Here is a 12740-nt window from a genome sequence, read left to right on the forward strand (position 1 = left end):
GTAATTTTCGTACAGTTTCAATTATTATTTATTATCTGCAATTATGTGCTTAAATGTCAACATTGTCTGATTACATGCTATACATGTGAATTCATGCACGTTTTATACTTCAAATATTGCTTTATGCATTACTTTTAGCGTTGCGTCAGAAAGACTAGTAAACACACCGGTAAGACACACTGTGTCAGCAGTTCTGCAGAAATCAGTCAGATAATAGAATTAGGGCCTAGGAGTAGGTCCAACATCTAAAATACATTAAAACCTAAGTGTGGATACAAGGGTTAACATATAAACTTTCCGGAAGCTAAACTATGCACTAAAAGACACCCAAAACACACTTTAAATGGAGAATTCAGCATAAATCAACACAATTCAGCTATAATCAGCTTTTAAACACATTAATATCATGTAGAATTTATGTTTTATTGTCCAAAATAACTTACAAAGTGTCGGGAATTAAAACTGCCACAAAAGTGCTTCATACTTAGTGAAACTGCGCAATTCAGCACTTTAACGAACCGAACAACCGGACAATAACCGGGACATCAAAATTTGACTAGAAGTAATGTTTTTATAATATTAAACTAGTATTGGTTCTAGAACACCTTAAACATCATAAAAAACCCCAAACACACTTAACTAACTTAACCCCCCCCCCCCTCGTTTGCACTTTAAACCCCTAAACTACCAAAAAGTTACACTTTATCCCCCTCCCCCTCTCTCCCTTTGGACGGTTGGGACAAGGGTCCCACCTTGTGATTTTATTTGATTTCTTTTGATCTCATGTTGGAGTATATTCCAACAAATATACCATGAAGAGATTTGGAAAATCTTATAAAAACCTAAACTAATACCATAACCATCATTCATCACCATCTTCTTCCCTTCTTTCTTCTTTGGTCTCGGCACACCATCATCACACTACGACCACCATTATCAAGCTTCAATCTCATAATCCAAGGTGATCTAGAGGTGTATGGAGGCTATCTAAGGAAGCTTGAAGTGTAGGAACTTGAAGGACTACCTTGTGGAGCTTTTAACCTCTCATTTTCTTCCTTGTTCATCATCTTCATTCTTGTGCCACTTCCCTAGCCATTAGAGCTAGTAGTAAGCCTCTTGATCACTAAAATAAGTCATGTTTATGTTATGTACAAGTTTCACAATCTAAACAACTTAACTTCTAATGTTAAAAATGAAAAGATCTAACATATTCATGAAGAAAATAGGTGATTACATGAATTTTTGGTGTATGTAATGATGTTGTTGATGTTATATCTTGTGTTTATGTTTAGATCAAGTATGTTAAAGCTTAGATCTAACAAGTTTAAGCATGGATCTTGAAGGATCCATGGTTAAGCTTGAAGATGAACATATGAAGCATTATGTGAACATGAAAAATGAATTTTGATACATAATCTTGTAATCTTGAAGTAATAAAGTGGGTGTAGAACTAATTTTTGAAACTAAAACTCATAGAAAGTTTGTTAAAAATTTAACATAAAGCTTATTTATGAAAAATCTAAGGTTATTAAGCATGGATCTTGAAAAAACCATGGTTAATCATGATGTTAAAAATGATGATCTTTCTAATAAACATAAAAGTGGACTTAGAACATGATTTACAAACTTTAAAGACCATTAAACTCATGGATGAGTTGGTTAATAAAATAAAGTTTCATAAAAGCTTGTTTAAAATACTCAAGAACACTTATTTATGGAAAGATCATAATATGTAAAGTGTAGATCTAAAAGACTACACATTTTTAACAAAAAACAAGTTCACCATGATGTTTCATATGAAGAAATTAGTATATGTTGTTGGTGATTATTGTTGGAAAATTGATTTGGTGTTGAAAAAAAAAAAAAAAAATACATGATGGGAAACCTCCATTTTTAGGGGAAACTATGTCAAAATTTTTATAAAATTTTGACACTTAGAAAAGTATAAGTTTTGGTGAAACTTATTCCCTAAAAATTCACCTAAAAATATTTACCAAGGTTTCCCTAATTTTTGTGTAAAATTACAAGTCAAGAAATGGTGATTTCTTCAAGTTAAATTAATATTAAGTATGTATATTTTTAGGGAAAAATATATATATTTAGTGATCACCAAATTTTGTGCTAAGTGTATATTATGTGTATTATATATATTAGTGTATTAGGAACTTGAAAACACACTAAATACTCCCATGGAGTATGAATACAAAAATACACATATAAATACATGAGAATACATAAGTATACAAGTATACAAAAATTCCTCACAAGGAAATACATGGACGAATACAAGAAAATATATATTAATGAAAATACATTTCTTGACATATTATCCAACTTGGACAAGTTATGAATTTAAAATGTGTTTTTGGACAAAAATATATAACCTATACCAAGTATTGGAATTTATACAAAAACCGAGTGGAAAACAAGAATAACATATATATATATATATATATATATATTTTATAGCATGACAATATATATATATATATATTGCATACAAGTCTTAAAAAATATGTTATTTTTAAGAAATATAATTCCGAAAAGTAATAAAAATCAAAGTATTGATTTTTGATGAATAATACAAAATACACAAGTATTTACATAAAATACAAGTAGACTTTCCTAAGTATACTTGTACAAAAATAATATTGAAAATATTATTTCACAAAATACTTATATTTATTTTTGGGAAAATAATATAAGTAACATACTTGAAAGGTTAAAAATATAAATTATTTTTAACCCTTATTACCTTGACAAGAAGACGTATAAACAAATATAAACTCAAAGTGCAAGAACATATACTTAAACAAAAGATGGTGATTGTACTTGTGTGTTACAAGTCTAGTGACTAACATTAATAGAACACGTATAGGTCACGACGCTATAAAACCAACCGGTGAAGTTTGCGGCGCAGGATACGCAAAGTTGTGAGTTCATGCCCCCACTTTTAAGCTTTTACTTGTTTTTCTAAACTTGGGGAAAATACATGTACTATGGTATGTAGAATACAAAACGACACATAGATCATGTGACGAATAGTGTGCCATAAGCACTATTAATCAACAATATACCTAGACCGCGGAACCAAAGGTTAGATCTAATGGGTTTCAGGCAGCCACAGTCTGGGCCACGTGCTACCTGGAGTGCTTTTGTGTCTCTAGTCGTTAACCGACAAGTAAAATGCCTATGTTTTGGATGCTTCCTATGTCGTCACACATGTTAGTGGCCTTGCAAACCACTAGCGATCTCGTATTCCTTACATTTACAGAACTCAGTTTCAGATATGTCTTTACGAATCACATACCATGTTTTCATAAAAGTATTCAACATTTATTACAACAACTGCATGAATTCACACCAACATTATGTTGACGATTTTCCAAAACTTACATGTATTTCAGGTAACTAAAGGGGATGTACGCGTGGTCTCACTCTTGCTCCTTTGTAACACCCCGTGTTTCGAAAGTCAAAGTCAAAGTCAAGATTGAAGTCAAAGGAAGAAAAGATTGCTAACTGCAATCTGTCACCCCTTGCTCAACTCCTGTTTTGACTTCTTTAACTTGTAGATAATCTATTTATTTTATCGCATTAGTTGTATTATGTGGAGTACTTGTTAATAATCGAGGTTTAATCGCTATTTATCGCATGTTTTATCGCTTTATCGCTCATCGCATCGCAATCGCATTCGCAACCCGATTTATGCGTTCTAGATATTGTTTTACGTGTGTGTGCTATTTATGTGTTACTTGTGCATGTTTATTTATGTTATATGGTGGTGATTAATCGAAACACAATCGAAACTCTATCGCAATCGAACCGCGGACGCTAAACGCAAGTTAATTATAGTGATTGTATATATAGTAGTTGGGATTAATTGTGTAATTTGTTGGTGCATATTCTGTGACAACAGCTTAGATTTGGTCTTTGGATATCTTGTAATTGGTTTAACGATAAACAGTTAGCGGGTTTAGCTTTGTAATAGTTAGTTGTAATGTTTGGGCTAACTAAACCCAAAGAATTGGGTTATGGGGGCGAATTGGGCCTGTCCAATTCGCAGCCCAAGAGTGTTTGACCTAGCCCAGTTGTAAACCTTGTGTTATATAAACAAGGTTAGGCATTAGGGTTTAGGTTAATCAGCCAAAACAGATGTTAGAGAGAATTTCGTGAGAGCTTACTAGCTTGGACGAATTTGTGAGAGGATTAGGGTTTGATTGATTGTAATTCAGTTTGATTGAAAATCAATAGAAACTCGGATTGAAAGTGATTTCTGTTTCTACTCATTCTGCTATATTCTGATCAAGAGGATTCCGCACTCTTGATCGGATTGACAATTCTGTGAAAGATCCATACATCAAGGGGACCTACAATTGGTATCAGAGCGTTAGGCTCTTGAAGGCTCGGTTCAGAATTGTTTGCTGCAGAAACAGGGAGTGATTTCGAAATTTTTGAAACCTGAAAATTAGGGTTTTTGAAATTTTCGAAATTTTTTGTGTGTTTGATTCTGATTTTTGATTTTTGTTGGTTGTTTTGATCTTCTGTTTTGTTTGATTGCTGTTTTGCAGGTTTTAGGGTTTCCAAGAAAGTTTTTGGTTGATTGTTTTGAAGAAATTTTTTCTGAATTTCTTGAAGATTCGAAGACTGTCTTCGTGTTCTTCATTAAGTTCATAAAATTTTTGTCAAAAGTTTGCTGATTTGCTTGTTTGATTATGCAGAATTGTGTTGGAGAATCATCAGAATTTTCGAAAAGATCAAGTTTCCAAACTTGCAAACCAGCGAAAATACAAGACCTGCGAAATTATACTGACCAGCATATTTACCGGCGAAATTTAAATCCAAAGGCGACTTTGGTAACCGAATAATTTTCCACAACGAAATTATCTCGGTTTCGGCGACTTTATCAGTCGTCGTAATAGCGAACTGGTTACCCGGCGAAATTAACTGTTCAGCGAAATTAACAGACTTGTCAGCGAACTAGACCAGCGAACTAAACCTGCGAACTAAACCTGCGAACTTAAACTAGCGAAATTAACTCAGAACCTAGCGAAATTAGGAGAGAAATTAAGGGGTGGAATTTCAGTTGGCAAGCGTCGAAAAAATTTCAGTGTTTTGCAAATAGAAATTGATCCGTAGCTCGTTTGACGAAACCGTCTGCACCGTTGAATTCGTTTGATTTTTAGGACAAAAAAAATCCCGAAATCGGTTTTTGACATTATATATCATTGGATTCGTCTTTTCGAGACGATTCTAAAGGTGTAATTTGGTAACCACTGTTTTCGGAGATATTTTGTACGGTTTTCTCAGTCTGCAACGTTTAAAATGTCGAACATCACCAACTTGAATACACCTAAGATGATGAATGTGGAGAACTATCTTAGTTGGAAGAACAGCTTCAAATCCTTTATTAAATCTCAGGATGCACGTATGTGGATATGTATTGAAGATGGGTACATAAACCCAGTACATGATTTTGAGGGCAGACCACGAGTAACAGCCTATGTGAACATGAAAGAGGCTGATAAGAAAGTGTATGAAGCTGAAAAGAGAGCTTTAGCTGCAATAAAGACATCCTTACCTGAGAGCATCAAGCATACCTTTAATAAGTACACAAATTCAAAGGATATGTGGGATGCATTACAAAAGCGATATCAGGGAAATGAGAGTGTCACTCAGGCATTTATGGTTGAGATAGTGCCAGTTGATGAGGCTGAAACTAGTGTGAGTGATGCTGAATCTCAAGTGGAGAATGCTGAAGCAAAAGTGGATGCTAAAGTAGAGAAGGAGAGTGAAGCTGAAAAGGTTGTTGCTGATGAAACTACAGAAGTTCATGAGGAAGAGGTAAAATCTAATTCTGTGTGTTTGAGGTGTCGTGAACTACAGGGTGAGGTTGACAGATTGTCAACACAAAATCAAAGTCTGGTAAGCGAGATGTCGAGCATAAAAGAGTCAAACTTTTTCGCTAAAAGAAACGAAACTTCATACTTGAAGAAGATAAAAGGGTATGAAAGTGAAATTGAAGCTTTAACATGCAAATTAAATGAAAAGCTTCAAGTCATAGACTTAGCTCATGAAATGATGGCTGAGAAAACAAAAGAGATTTCTGATAAATGCAAAGAGTTGTCAGATGCACAACTCAAAATTGTTGAACTTGAAAAGAAATTAAGTCAATTCAGAGATTCGTCTTTTGTTATGAAACACATGATGGGTGGGTTAAAGAAAAGTAATGACAAGACCACTGTGGGCTTCCAGGGCTTTAATGAAGTCCCACCTCCTCTTAGTCATGACTATTCTTTCCTCCCTGATGAAGATGAGCTAGCAGACTATATGTCAACCGTACCAAGTAGTTTCACATCTACATCAAGTCAAGGTGAGGGGTCTGAGAGCGATGATGCTAAGAAGAACATTAACAGGGAACATTTCAAAAAGCACAATTCACCTCCAAAGGGCAAAAATCAAACTTTTGTTAAAAAGATTAATTTTGTTCAAGGTAGTGATATGAAAAATGAAACCGCTGTTATTGAAAAAGAATCAAATGTAGAGTTTGCTAAAAATAAAAACAAAGAAATATCATTAAAGCAAACTGAACAAAATTCATCCAAGGCATCATCACCATCTGATAAGGGATCTACCTCAGAGACTCCTGCTAAGAAGTCTTTGAAAAGGAGATCGTGCTTCAGGTGTCACATAAAGGGACATGTAGCTAGCTGCTGTCCTAACAAAAATAGTGAAGCACAAATGAGTGACAAACAGAGAGGGAAATTACCAGAGAAGAGTGGTGATAGTGAGGAGAAAGGTTCAAATTCTCCAAAGAAATCTGCTCCTAAGCAACCACAAAATGTTGCTGTTGGTGTAGATAAGGCTGGAACAGGAACTCCACAAGTTCCACGTTTTCAAAGAAATCAACCAAGATTTCAGCCCAAATCTCCACCAGGTATATTTGAGAGACCTAGAAGCAGTTCACCAAGAATGAACTATCAAAATACTAATAATTTCAGAAGTGAAGGTCAATATCAAAATCGATACCAAAATGATGGTGGTCGAAATTTTTATAACAATGGCTTTAGAAATTACCACAATAATGCTTTTTGGAATCAAAATTCAAGGTTTCAAAATCAAAATTTCCAAAGGTCGAATAGTCCAAATGTATATAGGAACCCTCAGGACCAGAGACCTTATGGAAATCAAAACCCATTTCCATCAACAGGTCTGAGATCCAAGACTCCAGTTAGGAGTAATGGATATTGGATGGATGTTCAAGTGATTCGTGAATTTGGACGACCCAAGACCATTAAGGCTTGGGTCCCCCAATCTAACTAATTTCTTAGTTGGTGTGTGCAGGAGCTGCTAAGGAGGATTATCAACTTATGTTGATGGTGGCTGCTTCAGGCACATGAAGGGGGATGTGAGATTGATGATATTTATGTATATTAAATGATTTAAATTGAAGTTCAAAGTGCTGAGTCGATACAGAAGATAACCTGGCAGATCTTTATACTAAAGCATTTGACAGGGCTCGCTTTGAACATTTAGTCGAACTCAACGGGATGAGGAATCCTGAATAACTGGTTTTTCATAAGAATTTTGTAAATAGTTTACTGCTTTTCTTAAAAATCAAAAATAAAAAAAAATTGAAAAATCAAAAACATAAAAAAATAGAAAAATAAAAAATGAGATATCACTGTGTGAAAAAGGAGAAATGATAGTACATCAGCAAGTTAGACTGTCACACTGAAATTGATCCTAAATTGCTTAAGTGTGATAGCAGCTTCATTATATGATGTACCAGTAGGCAAAAAGCATGAAATAATCAACTTACCAATGTGATATAAACTTAAATGAACTGAGTATAAGTGGGGAACACATCAGTGGTTTATGGTTTAATGACCTTAATTCTTGCGTTGATAGATTGCCAAAATCTTAAGTTTTGGGTCTTTATACTGTTATTTCATCTGGGGATATCTTGGCTGTCTTTCTGTTTAGAACTAAAACTATACATGACCCCAGGAAAGAAAGTCACTTAGAATTAGCTCATTTCTATTTGAATGTCTGTATGTTTTCCCGATACACACAATTTTGATCTGATTCTGAAATCTTCTCTGAAAAAAGTCGTGTACCTCCTCTGCTGCATCCAGATATATGCTGACCTGGAGGTGCTAGGCAATGACAGCTTCTGCTGCATCCAGATACATGCTGACCTAGCTGTACTTTGTCGCGCTATAGATCTAATACACCCGAAAGAGACCCTCAAGTGCCCAAAAGAAACCCAACAAACCTATATCAAACTGATAAAATCTCATTTGATCTGTATATTATACCATATCTCCTAAAGATCTATTCTGTTCTCTTCTCAACCATTCCCAGTTAAGATTTCAGAAATCTGGATTGGACTTGTGAAATATGTGGTAGGGAAGATACTTGCATGATAGAGTGTGTTGTTTATATTTCCAGGATTTGATTAGTCTTTATTTGGGTGTTCATTGTTAAGCAATCAAAACATGATAAAATAGATTATATGCAGACCTAGACACTGTCAAGATATCTTAAAGGATGACATCAGTATACTCACCTACTATGATGAATCTTTGTGCATACCTTGATCGCGGGGGTATATCCTGAAGTGGGACACACTAATATATCGGTATTAAAATTACCTTAACGTATCATACGGTAATGGTACTTGAAATGCTCATGCATTTTGTTTAAGTGGACAAACATACTGGTAATCGTCTTGAACTGTTTTTCACTAAAACATTAAATAAAGAATAATATAATTGTGTGAAACAGTTTGATTGTGCTGATATGATCTTCTTACCAGTGATTCTCACAAAAATAGAGTGTTTATTGCTTTTGTATTTACTTGCTTTCAGAAAAATATAAAAATCAAAAAATAGTGTCTTTTTCTGTTTAAAATTCTTAACGTACGGAAAACTGTTATTCTTGGAGGAATTGTTACCGATAGGGGGAGACGGTGTTAGAAAGTGAGTTCAAAATTTTCAATCAGGCAGGTTCTTGTGTGTTGAACAAAAAGTTTTGCGTGTTGGTGATGAATTTGAAAATGCTTAATCTGTGATACAGTTTAACTAATCTCTTGAAAAATAATAATTTATTTAACTTATGTTGAAAAATTCTTATGGTTTCTCGAGATGTTTGTTTTATAGTATACAGTTTGAAGCAGTTTGTTGCTGAGAAGTTGCTGTGAAGTGTGAAAATGAGAGTTTGATTGGATGCATGGTAGAACCTCCTTTCTATATTGCAGACAAAGATTGAAGAGTTTGAAGATTGCTGTGCAAATGCTAAACTGGAGTTTACTCAAGTGCTAACGTGTTGAAGATTTGGTGATTGGATGCATCAGCTTAGGGGGAGTCTATTGTTGACAGAAGCTATTGAAGCTGAAGCTATCCAAAGACCAAAGACAGTGCAAGATTACTTGAAGATTGCAAGAAGACTGAAGACAAAGTTTTGACTGAAGACAAAGTTTTTATGAAGCTATTGTCAAGGGGGGTTTGTTGGTGCATATTCTGTGACAACAGCTTAGATTTGGTCTTTGGATATCTTGTAATTGGTTTAACGATAAACAGTTAGCGGGTTTAGCTTTGTAATAGTTAGTTGTAATGTTTGGGCTAACTAAACCCAAAGAATTGGGTGTATGGGGGCGAATTGGGCCTGTCCAATTTGCAGCCCAAGAGTGTTTGACCTAGCCCAGTTGTAAACCTTGTGTTATATAAACAAGGTTAGGCATTAGGGTTTAGGTTAATCAGCCAAAACAGTTGTTAGAGAGTATTTCGTGAGAGCTTACTAGCTTGGACGAATTTGTGAGAGGATTAGGGTTTGATTGATTGTAATTCAGTTTGATTGATAATCAATAGAAACCCGGATTGAAAGTGATTTCTGTTTCTACTCATTCTGCTATATTCTGATCAAGAGGATTCCGCACTCTTGATTGGATTGACAATTCTGTGAAAGATCCATACATCAAGGGGACCTACATAATTAATGAGTGATTCTATCGCAAACTCGCTTAAACGCATCGGAAAACTCAACGCATGAAACGAAACGCCGAGACTCTAATCGTCGGAGCCACTCGATCGAGTGACTACTCGATCGGATGGTCAACCGATCGGATTGTCATCCGATCGGATTGCCATCCGATCGGACAGCCATCCGATCGGTGACCCACTCGACCCTTTGCACTTTCCTTTTTGGGAAACCCTATAAATACCCTCACCTGTCACATCACTTGATGTGCCAGCTCTCCACTCGACCCAGCCGCACTCCCTCCTTCTTTCTCTCGATTTCTCGCGATTCTTGTAAGTTTTTGACCTAAATCTTGTACTTCTATGATCTACACACACTTCTTCATCATTCTCTCTTTTAAATCTTAACTTTTAACCGCGAAATCAGTGGATTTGAGGTGTTCTAGGGTGATGTCATCATGCGGTTCTTATGAACTTCATGTTTTGGCTTCAATCCACCAAGAACAACTTAGATCTGGTCGATTTCCACATGAATGAACAAAGATCTTGCATAAATATGAACATATTCATGGTGAAGAGGATTGAAAGATGGTTTTCTAACTTTCTTTCAACTCTTTTACACTTAATGCACTCAAAAACCGATAGAATCGGAGCTTGTTCTGTTCTTCTACTCCTTCTTGTTGATGTGTTGGTTCAAGATCTGGGTTCTATCCAAGAGACTACCGATTTTGGGTTAAACATGAAACACCGTCTCGAACAGTTAACTGGTCGGACTAGGGTGGTTCCTGTCCGATCGGGTCACTTGAGTCTTGACGAGGTTTCTATTCATGTTATCACATCGTCTCGTTCAAAACTGCAAACTTTCAAAACATTCAAGTGTCAAGAGACGATCAGGCCGTTGGGACGGATTGCCGTCCGATCGGATTGCCATCCGATCGGACAACCATCCCATCGGCTTACACTTGGTCCCACACCTAACCTTTATTTTAAACTTTTCAAAGTTTTGAACGTCGAATGGATTGTCGTTCGATCGGATTACCATCTTATCGAACAACCATCCGACCATGTGACGTTTGGACTTCAACATTTAAACAATTTTCAACATGTTCAATGCATGAACAGTGACCAACGGATTGCCACCCGATCGGATTGCTATCCGATCGAGTGACAACCTGCTGTGAACTTGTTCTCACTAAGTGTCCTACCAATCGGATCCTCACCCGATCGAACCGCCGTTCGATCGATCGACCTGAAGGGTAGAGATACTTCTCTGTTTTCAAAATGCTACAACGAAAACTTCAAAAGGCAAACCATCATACACAAACACATCAAGATGTCAATCCAATCGAATGGCCATCCGACCAGATGACCATCCGAACGGATAGACATCCGATCGACTGGCCATCCGATTGGATTGCCATCCGATCGGATTACCATCCGACACTTATCACTTTGCACCGTTTTACGCGCCGCTTATCGTTTATGCTAACGTTAACTGTTCAGGCTAATTTCTCTCAGCGCTCCCTTCAATCCAAGAGCGTGTTTACTAGTTAAACACAATATGTGAGTATACTCGATCCCTTTTTGCTTTACGCACTTTTGGGTGTTACATACGTTATCTACATTCAAACCACAATCGACACACAACGCAAACACTATTTATGCGCTAACCATTATTGCATGCTACATGTTATTCGATGAATGCTTGTATGTTATGTTAACACAGTGATTGTTTCCTGACACCTTAGCAACGATAGTACTATAGTTTGGACTCAGCACCTGTCGTGCACAGGGGTTGTTAAGGGCTTTACTTCACGTGTCCTAGTGGGGATATGTGTTGCGCATTCTACAACTCGCAGTCACGTCTGTGCATATTTCTCTGTCGATAACCTACTTGCCTTCACTTTATATATGTTACATGCTGGTTATGCGTAAACTATTTCAAACTCTGTTATGCTATATCAAACTTGTATGCTCACCTCTACACTATGTGTATTGACCTTTATTTTAACGTATGTGACAGGTGTTTAGGACGCTACCTACTAGGATGCTTGCTATGTGGAATCAAGTTAGGAAGAGTCTAGAAACAAACAAACAATTTATTTAAATCTGAGTTGTCGAAACAATTTACTGTCTTTGAGATTTTACGTCTGTAATAATTATTTTGCTGAATATGTTTTGGTATGGGACTTAACGTTAAATATTCGGTAATATTAGTTGTTATGGATTTCTCTTGGACAATCTGTTTCGCTCAGTGCCATGCCCCGATGTTTCCGTCATCGGTTGGGGTGTGACAGATTGGTATCAGAGCCATAACTATAGGGAATTAGGCAAGACTCGACCTAGTCCGGGTCGATGTCTTAGAAACGACCTAGACTATAGTCTAAGTACCAACAGACCGACTTGTGCATGCCCCTAAGGGTTTGTATGAGCTTATTTGCTAAATCTCGCTATTCTCGCTTACACTACACTATCACTGCACTCAAAATTTTCGAAATGAACGAGTGATTAGGTCGAGATTAGGTGTGAAAACCGCAAACTCTCGACTAAATCGCTTGTTCGACCCGTATTTTTATCTATAAACAAGAGGATTGGCGTTGAATCAGGAGTGAAATCCGTACTTTAACCCAAATTTTCTTCTCTGTTTTATCAAAACGAAAACAAAGCAGTTAAGTTAGGGGTGAAACCCAAACCTTGACGATTTGTTCCGTTCTTATCTTGGTTTTATAAAACTCTCACCAAAGTCTCGACGGACTCCAACGA

The sequence above is a fragment of the Helianthus annuus genome, chromosome 8, assembly GCF_002127325.2.
Source record: "Helianthus annuus cultivar XRQ/B chromosome 8, HanXRQr2.0-SUNRISE, whole genome shotgun sequence".
NCBI classification, from domain to species: Eukaryota; Viridiplantae; Streptophyta; class Magnoliopsida; order Asterales; family Asteraceae; genus Helianthus; species Helianthus annuus.